This window comes from Carassius auratus, chromosome 3 (assembly GCF_003368295.1).
Source record: "Carassius auratus strain Wakin chromosome 3, ASM336829v1, whole genome shotgun sequence".
NCBI classification, from domain to species: domain Eukaryota; kingdom Metazoa; phylum Chordata; class Actinopteri; order Cypriniformes; family Cyprinidae; genus Carassius; species Carassius auratus.
This window is the reverse complement of record NC_039245.1, coordinates 16171523-16182827: the sequence shown is the minus strand read 5'-3', so window position 1 is coordinate 16182827 and position 11305 is coordinate 16171523. Positions and strand designations below refer to the sequence as shown.

The 11305-nt window shown below is 35.8% G+C and overlaps 1 pseudogene; it reads right to left on the bottom strand.

The window, feature by feature from the left end:
* Positions 1-3116: 3116 nt before the first annotated feature.
* On the bottom strand, positions 3117-11093 carry LOC113054248 (GTPase IMAP family member 8-like; annotated as a pseudogene).
* Positions 11094-11305: the final 212 nt, after the last annotated feature.

Below are 11305 nucleotides of genomic sequence, written 5' to 3'. Positions count from 1 at the left end.
TTACCGATGTAGCTCAGCCGATAGGACTGTCCCAGCAGACACACAGGACTGCTCTTACTGAGACGAGGCTTGCCCTTCAGAGACCAGCCTGAGGAGGAACAGAGGTGTGAGGATGACCGATTCATACAGAGCCTGACTTCATAATCTAAGTTTAGTGAAACAGGTCGTTTGATGTGGGAGGAAGATAACGACTAGAAATCTACCAGCTTTTGATATATCAATAAAGACTACAGTTTAATATTTTGGAAGAAATGTATACTTTAATTCTGCACGAACACATTAAATTGATCAAAAGTGACAGTAAAGACGTTATAACTTTACAAAGGATTTTTATTTCACATAAATGCTGTTCTTTTTAACTTTATATTCATCAAAGAATCCTGAAAAATAAAACATGTAGTTTCCACAAACTCAAAACCATAAAAATGTACACACTGAAAAGCATGTTTTTATGAAAACTGCTGACATTATTCCACACTGAAAGGAGTTTGGTTTTGAGTTTGGCCTTGTCTTTTGACTCCTGGACGTGTCCGTGGACGTCTGCACTGGGATCCAGCAGGCCCGAGCTCGACGGATTGACCATCTCAAACGACGCGAGAGTCATCCCTGGGCTCCATATCGCTGTCAAACTCAATCACTCACATCCATGACCGGCGGGATGCTGTTACCATGACGTCCAGAGACTCTGACTCCCTGCTGTCCAATCAGAGGAGGGATGAGAGCCGCTCGTCTCTTCTGAACACTACAGGTGCTGGTGATGCTGTGGGACAGTGAGATAAAGGTTACTGTGTCACCAGAGCTCTTTAGAGAGAAATACTGAGCCATGTGACGGCACATGTGACTGGAAATAATCTTACCAATGTGTCAAGGCAAATGTTAAGCCACATTACCACAAAACTCCTAGATTCTACAATAATAAAAATGTTAGAAAACTATTATGTGTATTATGGATATTATGACAATGTTACTCATTATTATTATTATATATTATTTGTTTGGACTATAGTGAATTTCAACTGTGAGGGTGACTTTCTAAGTTTGTTTGATGAGTTGATGCGGAAATCGTTTTATTCGCCTGTAGCATAAATAAACGGATCACTTTAGCCACGAATGCGACTATATTTTTTATTATGTTGTCAAATGCTTACCTTAAAAGCTATTTTAACTGTCGAGTCGTTGTGAATACCGCAGAATTTCAGATGGAAACTTACAAACATACCGCGACTCCTCTGCCTGTCTGTAACTCCGCCCTTTCCCTCTTTTACCCGGCAACATAGCTCGTGTCTGTCCTCTGATTGGCTGTCTGGTTCTGGTTCCGTCTCTGATTGGTCAACTATGTAAGTACGGTTATGTCTTCGGAAGTCCCGAATGAGAATGGCAAGCTGTTTTAACTTTTAATGTTTGAAACGTACTAGTAACTATTTTCATGCTACTAGTACTTTATTTATTTTTTACTTTTTTAGATATTATCTATTCCATTTTATCTTCACATGCTAGTGTTTATTCTTCAGACACTAGTACCGTATTTACAAGTAAAAATACTAGCACTTATTCATTTAGTAGTTCTCATTATTAGATACTAGTACTAGATATTAGATATAGTACTTATTGATTAGCTAGTACTTATTCTACATGTTTCTAGCAAGATTTTTAATTGATGGTGGCCATTCTGTCTTGTTATAATATAAAATGAGTAAAGAGCAGTTGTGACTACTAAGATAAGAAACTTTCACAATCACATTTGATCAGGTTCAGCATTTTTCACTGCGCTTTTTGTAATTTATGAAATATTTTACTGTAAAGTTTTAGTCAGTTAACCATTTCTTGAGTCCTTAACATCACTATCTGATTCGTGAAACATTTCACAGAGCAGTTTTGGTCATTTAACCCTTTCCTGACTTCGCTATTTTAATTTGTGAAAACTTTCACAGTTAATGCTTCCCAAGTGCTTAACACCACTATTCATATGTATAAAATGCTTAACAGTACAGTTGGGTTAATTAACACTTATTTAAACTTTCCTAAAGAAAACAAAGAAAATTAATAAATAAAATTTAACTACTGTTTACTATACATTTTTATGTTAGTCTGGTGGTTGGAGAGGTTATAGGAGAAGTGTGACTTGCCCAAAGTAGCCAACATTCATCTATGATGAGTGGAAGAGGAATTTGAATCCTTTTATGATCGCCAGCATCCTATCCCGGACCAATAGGTGGAGCCATCAGTCTTCCAATTAGATTACCCTAAAACACAGTGGGGACAGATACCAAGAGAACACAGGTCTCACACCGTCAGGCCAGTGTCAAAGCTGTAATAAATCAATCAATAAACACATGAAACACAAAAAGAGACATTAAATTGAAGCATAAAATGGCGTGTGAGTCTGGTGGGGGGGACTTGCAATCTCAGATTTTATTTAAATATTCAATTATAGTAGTATGCATGAAAAAGAAAATGTTACATAAGGCATTCATATTGTTATTTGACACTCGTATTTATGCTTTGAAAAAAATTCACAAAATGACACAGCCGCTTGTTTTAATTTTCAGTTTTTCAACTTCTTGTTGCAGCTCCTTTATTTCAGCTCCTTTCTGTTCCTGCAGGTGCTGATAGAGTTTTTCCAGTAATTCCTGGTGTTTCTGACGTTCTTCCAGCTTTTCTTTGAGCTCCTGAATGTACTGCTCTTTTCCCTCTCTGAAATCATTCAGTGCTTCTGCTTGTTTTCTGGCTTCATCCTCATGTTTCTTCTTTATGACTTTTATTTTCTCTTCATATTCTTTTTTTATTATGTCTCGAACTTTTTCTTCTATTTCTTTTCTCTTATTCTCCTCCTTCTCTCTTCTCTTCTTCTCGTCTTCTTGCTCTTGTTTCAGATCATCATGCATTTTCTCCCATCTCCTTCTCTCTTGCTCTCGTCTCTCATCATCTTCTCGTTTTCTTCTCTCCCACTCCTCTTTTCTCTCTCGCTCCAGTCTTTCATAATGTCTGTCCATTTCATTTTTCTTGTCTTTATATTCTCTCTCCTTTTCTTCCCTTTCTCTTCTCTGTTTCTGTCTCTCCTCCTCTATCTTCTGTCTTTCTTCTTCTCTCTCCCTTTCAAATTTCTTTCTCATTTTCTCCAGTTCTTCTTGTTTTTCTCTCAGTTGTTCCTCGTGTTTCTCTTTCCTCTTTCTTTCCTCTTCGTCTCGTTCTCTCATCTGTCGTTTCTTTTCATCCTCCCATTCTCTCTGCTGTCGTTTAATTTCCTCTTGAGTCTCTTTTCTGTCATTTTCAGCCTCTTTTATTTTTCTCACCCATTCTTGTCTCTCTTTTTCTTCTTCTTCAATCCTCCTTTTCTGCTCAGATTCTCTCTTTTTTATTTCCTCTTCTTGCTTCATCTGTAATTCTACAATGATACGTTCTTGCTCCTTTTTCATAATTTCATGATCTTGTCTGTATTTTTCTTCCCTCTTTCTATCTTCTTCTTCTCTCTTTTTTGCTGTGACCTCTGGTTTTCAGTCTCTCTCTTCATCTTTTTGATTTTTCTATGATATTCATCTCTTTGCTGTTGTTCCTCTTCTGATCGTTTCTGGTTTTCAATCTCTCGTTTCTTCTGTTCCGTTTTCTCTTTCTCTTCAAACTCTTTCTGAGTTTTTCCTCTTTTCTTTTAGTTGATTCTCCATTTTCATTCTCTCTTCATCTGCTCTCTGTTTCTCATCCTCTAGTCTCTTCATCAGGTTTTCCTTTTCCAGCTCATATTTGGTTTTTAATTCCTCATTTTGTGTCTGAATCTCTCTTTCTCTTTCTTTCAGTATTTGCTCCATTTTCTTTTTAATGGACATCTCTGCCTCCTCAAACATGCTGTTAGTAAAGTATCGACCAGCATTACTATTTTTCACTTCTTCTATCATGTTTAAAAGTTGAATTACTTGAGTTTTGTCTCGTTTTTCTCTATTATTGAAAGCCAGGAATCTGTTTCCACAATCTCTGATCAGTTTCTTGAGTTCTGGACAATTATAATTATTCACAAAGTCTTGTATGGATTCATTTTCCAGTTCATCTCCTCTGGTGAAGAGAACGATGCTGAACTGAGCAGCTTTATGACTGAATATCTGCTTTACCAGATCCATAGCATCCATTGACTCTTTGGTGAATCTTCCCAAACTCAACACAATGACAAACACATGAGGTCCAGGTGACGACATTGAAATGCATTTTACTATTTCTTGCACCACTTGATCATTTGACAGTGTGGTGTCGAAGAGACCTGGAGTATCAACAACAGCCACTGATCGACCATCAGTCTGTCCAATCCCCTTCTCACAAACTGTCGTCACTGAATCTGGTCTTAATTGGCTGTGAAACTGATTTCTTCCCAGAATAGTGTTTCCTGTTGCACTCTTCCCACTTCCTGTTCTCCCGATCAGCACAATCCTCAAACACTCCTGATCTTCTGCTTCACCTTCAGCACCTGAAAAAGTAGGGGTGGAATTCATATATTAATACAAATACCGCGGATTCAAGTCTGGTGTTGTTCAGTCAAATCATATGGCAGTGTCTCTAATTGACTTTAGTTTTAAGGTAAGAATCAAGTCAAATGGGATTTTTATCTTCTGGAATGCTAGTAAAATTTCTAGAAGTCTGCTGTCATTTTGATAGGTTGGTCTGCTACTAAGTTTGGTTGGTTAAGCAGCATCTGGTTCTGTTCAGGATACAGACTTTAGGAAATAAAATGCATTGATTTACACATGGTTATCTAAGATTTCAGTTGGTGTCTAACTAGTCTATTTTCTGCTGTAAACTCATTTAAAAATCATTCATAAAACAGCTAGTGTGTGTCCATGGCCAGTGGAGTGTTAGTGTCACAGTCATCGAGTGTTTGAGATGCTTTTCTTTACTGAATCTTTAAAGTTGCCATAGAATGCAAAAGTCACTTTTATAAAGTGTTTGAACACAGTTGTGTGGCCACTATGTGTGAAAACAACTAACCCATAATGATAAAAGTCCACCCACTCTGCTGAAATGAGAACTGCTTAGTTAGCAAATGTAGATTTCACTACATTCCTTAAGAGTTTCAGAAATATTCAAGGGGACAGATTATTGATTGTCTTTTGCATCAATTGATTCAGGGTATGGACAGTTCAACTGGCTCACTAAAAAGTATGGATTCAAAAGAATGATTCTTTCATGAATGGGACATCACTATTTTTAAGCAAAAGATTCCAGAGTGAGATTTGACTCACTGTCAGTACTGACGATGGAGATGATAAAATACTTAAATATGCACTCAATACTTGGTCGGGAATCCTTTTGCAGAAATGACTGGTCGGCAGTCTTACCCATGATTGGGGTTTTGAGTAATGAACCAGACTGCGGGTGTTTAGAGTTAATTAGTTGATTCAGATGATTAGGTTAATAGCTCGTTTAGAAAACCTTTTCATGATATGCAAATTTTTTGAGGAATTTTGGGTTTTCATGAGCTGTATGCCAAAATCATCAGTATTAAAACAATAAAAGACCTGAAATATTTCAGCTGGTGTGCAATGAATCTAAAATATATGAAAGTTAAATTTTTATTATTACATTATGGAAAATAATGAACTTTTATCACAATATGCTAATTTTTTGAGAAGGACCTGTATATATATATATATATGAATACTGATAATCAGTTGCATATTCACTGCATATGGAATTACTTTGTGAACATATTCCCAACTATTGTTTCTCCTAGATAAAAGAAAATGACCATAAATGACGGTAATGTCTTTATTCTTACTTCTTACTCACCTTTTTTCTGCTCTAACTCTTTGATTTTACTCTTCATTTCACTCATTTCTTCCTCCAGTTCATGTCTGACTCTGTTCTCTTGAGCTTTCACATACATCTGTAGTGAATACGGTTTAGTCTTCAGGGTTTCTATATAATCCAGTAGATCTGGGATCTGTCTTGAGTTTTCAGGTTCATTAAACTCCATCACTCTGTACTGACCTCCACAGCGGCTTATTAACCTCTGAGATTCTGGGCTGGATTTGACTAAATCTAATGCAAGTCCTGCAGTACTGCACTCTGATGTGAAAAGAAGCATGAAATGCTGTTTGGAGTAAAATGTCTTCAGGATCTTTTCTATTTCTGCTTTGTCTTCATCAGTCAGTGGAGTAACAGGAATGACAATGATGAAAACATGAACTCCAGGATCACAGAGAGACACACAGTTGAGAGTCTGACGCATCACTTCCTCCTCTGAGAGACAATTTAGGGCTGGAAGCTCCACCACACTGATCAGACGACCATGAGTCTTCTCCTCTTTCTTCACACACTCTTCACACGCTTTCTGATCTGGATGTTTTATCTTCTTCCCTCGTAAAAATTTGGATACAGAGACTTTAAATGTTGGATTACTTCCACACAGAACCAGATTCAACTTCTGTTTTTTAGATGAATTTGCTGAAACTGAAAAAACAAAAATAAATTAAGATACTTTCAAAATAGTTCAAGCTTTGCTATAGCACACTTTCTTAAAGGTATAGCTCACCCAAAAATGAAAATGCTGCAATTAATTGCCCATCCTCATGTCATTCCAAACCCGTTAGAGCTTCGTTCATCTTCAGAAGACAAATTAAGATATTTTTTGGATGAAATCCGAGATCTCTGACCCTGCATATAAAGCAATGCAACAACCACATTCAAGTCCCAGAAAGATAATAAGGACATTGTTAAAATAGTCCATGTGGCATCAGTGGATCAACCATTATTTTAAGAAATTACAAGAACACTTTTTTGTGCACAAAGAAAACAAAAATAATAACAAAAATAACTTGTGCCTGGTTTTTAAGCACACTCATGCATCACTGTACTGTCGTGAACATGTGTCGAACACTGAAATGGAAGAGAAGAAATTGTTCAATGTTTTTTTTTTCTTTTTTTTCTTTGTGCATAAATCGTTTTCTCATATAGCTTCATTAAATACAAGTTGAACCACTGATGTCAAGTGGACAATTTTAACAATGTCCTTACCACCTTTCTGGGCCTTGAATGGGGTAGTTGTTTTGCTGTCTTTGCAGGATGACAAAGATTTCATCCAAAATATCTTAATTTGTGTTCTGAAGATGAATTAAGGTCTTATTGTGCATTCACACCAGATGTGATTGAGGTATTTACATGTTAAGTCAATGCAAAGACGCGAATAGACATCCTACGGTGCGATTTGCACGAATGAGGTGGCACGAATTACTCGGTGCGAATTTAACATTTCCTGCGTTTTGACGCATTGTAAAATCTGCACGAATGAAATCACAATGCTGCATGAACTCAACTGGCAGAAGCCCCTTCCATGACGCAAATTCATGTTCATGTTTGAGTTTCACATGTGAAAGAGGTGAATTTCACGTGCAAATGAAACGAGTAAACTCAAGCATCCAACTATGCCTGAAGAACGCAATTTTCCTTTTCCTTTTTAGGTGAACTTAGTTGTATTATATGTAGCTTACTAGGGTTTAATCAACTTACTGTTGGGACGAATATGAATATCTGGACTTGTCTTTCTTAAATTGGCTGGGGGGAAAGTAAACAAGTAAAAATTAAATAAATAAATGTGTAAGCAATATTAAAAAATTTTTTTCCCATATTCTGTATCCTGACATGCTAACAACACAAGTGTAACGGTTGAGACCACTAAGGATCCAGTATATATATATATTTTTATTTTTATTTTTTTTTTTTTTTCGCACTTCACTATGCTGCTTTTATTTTCTGTTCTTCTTTCTGTCCAACGAGTTAACAATTGTTCCCGTACCTCTTTTAATCCTTGTCTCTTAGCTCCTTGTCATATGATTAGCTTGAATTCTATACATTTGAGTTTAACAAATATTAAAGATGGCAGTTTTAATTAAACTTAAATGTTTATGACAACTTGTTTTTACAACACACTTGACAGTGACAAAAATCTACATATTTCCTTTATCTTTTCATTGTCTTTATTTTGTAATTTGACACATTATTTTGTCCAACCGCTGTAAGTACTGATCAGATTGTGCAAAGGCTGTTTAGTCAGATCGACTTATGTGTAATTACACTCTATATAAATTTACTTCATTTTCATAGCATTAAAAGAGCAATTCTGACAACTTACAAAAGAGTCTTCCCTCATCACTTCTCCTTTTCTGTCTCTCTTTGGGTTTTCCATCATTATTGTGGTGAGAGCTCTTCTTGTTTTCTTCCTCTGAATTAAAATGCTCTTCATCCACAGACGTTCCAAAAACATTATGAAATATGTCACATGTGAGATATTCTTCCTTGCTTTCCTTGAGTATCGTATCAACTCTTTTATATATGTCAGCTTGCAGTTCTGGTTTTATTTCATCCAGCCGAAGATGTTCTCCTCCACACTCCTTTATTAACTGATGAATAGTTGTCTCCAGAGCATTGCCTACAATCAACTGTTCAGGATGGCTGATTATGGAGCTAAATAGTGATCTGTATATCTCTTTATCAGTCGTGAGAACAATGGCGCGTCTAATCGCATCCTCACTGAATTTGTTCAGCACATATTTCACTCTTCTCATGTCCTCCTCGGTGAAGTCTTTATACTGCAGTATGAGTATGAACGCATGAGGTCCTGGATCAGAGTGTTCCACACATTCTCTCACTGTCTGTGTGATCTGATGGTCTGAGAGGTTAGGATTCAGCAGATGAAGAGCGTTAATGACTGTGACGTGTCTGTCCTTCACCATTCCACCGATTTTCATCACACTGAGCTGCTCTAAAGCTGTAGTTTCTTCATTCTCTTGCAGATCTATTCCCAGCATTAGGTTTCTGACTCTGCTGTTTTCTGATAGATTCTTCCCCAGAAGAACAATCCTCAGATCACGCACTAGAAAACACAAAATGCATACTGCAAATTTAGAAACAATAAAAATTATCATTTAAAAATCTACATTTAAACATTCATTTAATTTCATATTTACATTACTGAATATAAAAAGGACAAATGGTTTGGTTGTGTAAAATAATTTAAATTTTTCATTATACCATGAATCCTCAACAAACCGTTTACTCAATTAAGAATAAAATATGCATTCATATTTACATTGTACCTGAGTTAGAATCTATAATTTAATTGACTCACTCGTAGGAGAAGGATCATTTAGACTTTTCCGACTTTGCATATCTGAAATTAAATCATCCATATAATATACAAATATGACACATATAACATTCAAACCTTTATCATGACTTTTTTTTTGAATGTTGTGACAAACTTTCAAAATGATTAATTTACAAATAATCAATAAACAAACAAACAAACGAGTGAGGGTCCATAAAGTGTTAGTTTTTTTTTTCTTCAGTATTTGAAACTTACGTAGGTTGAACTCTTTCGCTGCATATGATGTGACTGCATCTATAAAAACCAAGCAGAACACAAAATAATCACCTCAAAATACTTCTCACACAACTAACCTCAAACCCAAAATAGCAAATACGAAAAACATCCAAACCAATTTAAGACTTACAATTTAATTGATGTTCAAAAAATAGAGAAACAAAAGATAAATCTTGGCTTATTGAATATCAGGTCCATTTCTACGAAAGCATTTTTTGTAATTGATATGATCACTGATCATAATCTAGATGTGCCCTGTTTGACAGAAACCTGGATAAAACCTGATGATTACATTATTTTAAATGAGTCTACCCCCCAAGATTACTGTTATAATCATGAGCCACGTCCAAAAGGTAAAGGGGGAGGTGTTGCTTCAATTTATAACAATATTTTCAGGATTTCTCAGAGGGCAGGCTTTTTAGGTGGGCTAAACCCTATTCCTTCTAAGCTCCTAAAAGTGGTGCTTTTTGAAGTCAAAGATCCTCTTCTATTATTAATTTGTCATTGTCTTTAGGATATGTCCCTAAAACCTTCAAAATGGCTGTTATTAATCCTCTAATAAAAACCCCCACTATACTGTTAATTACAGGCCGATCTCGAATCTTCCTTTTTTTTTTCAAATATACTAGAAAAGGTAGTATTCTCACAATTATATACCTTCTTAGAGAAAAATGGTATCTGTAAGGATTTCCAGTCAGGATTTAGACCATATCATAGTACTGAAACTGCTCTCCTTAGAGTTACAAATGACCTGCTGTTATCATCTGATCGTGGGTGTATCTCTCTATTAGTTCTATTGGATCTTAGTGGTGCGTTTGACACTATTGATCACAACATTCTTCTGCATAGACTAGAAAACTTTGTTGGCATTAATGGAAGTGCATCCGTGCAAATCGTACTTATATGACTGTCATCAAATCATAGCAGTGAATGAAGACGTATCATATCAGTCACAAGTGCAGTATGGAGTACCTCAAGCCTCAGTGCTAGGGCCGTGACTATTCTCTCTTTACATGTTATCCTTGAAAGATATAATCAGGAAACATGGTGTTAGCTTTTACTGTTATGCTGATGACACTCAGCTATATATTTCTTCTCGGCCTGGTGAAAAAACTTACAAATTTGGAAAAAGTAACAGAAAGCATAGTCACAATAAAAAACTGAATGATGAGTAATATTTATTGCTTAAAAAAAAAAAAAAAAAAAAAAAAAAACAGGTGTTAATTGTAAGACCTAAAACCTCCACATATAATAACGTAGAACACTGTCTAAGAATTGGTGGCTGCTCTGTCAATTCTTCGTCATCAGTTAGGAACCTAGGTGTGCTATTTGATAGCAACCTTTCCTTCGAAAGCCAAGTTTCTAGCATTTGTGAAACTTAATTTTTCTCCAAAATATATCTAAATTGCAACCTATATGACCTTTAATATTGTGAAGTGCTTTGACACAATCTGTATAGTTAAAAGCACTATATAAATAAAGGTGACTTGACTTGACTAAACTAAAACTTGTCATTATCAAAGTGACAAACCCACTGCATATTTTATCAATTTTTGATTAATTAAATCCATTTTGAGAAAATGTTACTTATTAGTGGATTACCTTTATTTACTCCATGTAGCCTACTTTATAAATATATATATTATCAGAATTTGTTACACTCTTGAAAAAGCATTTCAGCCTATACAGTAACTTCTATATTTCATTTTTATTTGATTTATTGCCTACCCATTGTGGATGTGTTTTCACCGCCACCGGGTTCAGTGTTGTTCCGAATTCTGACTCTTCAGCAGTTTCTTCCTCCCGTCCCATGCACACACTTCACACACTTCTGGAGTCTCACGTATTTGAAGCCTAGAATCAGGTCACAGCCATTTATAATCACTCTTTTTCACAATGCTAACCAAGACAGCATTAAGTGATCAAAAGTGTGTTGTTACAGTA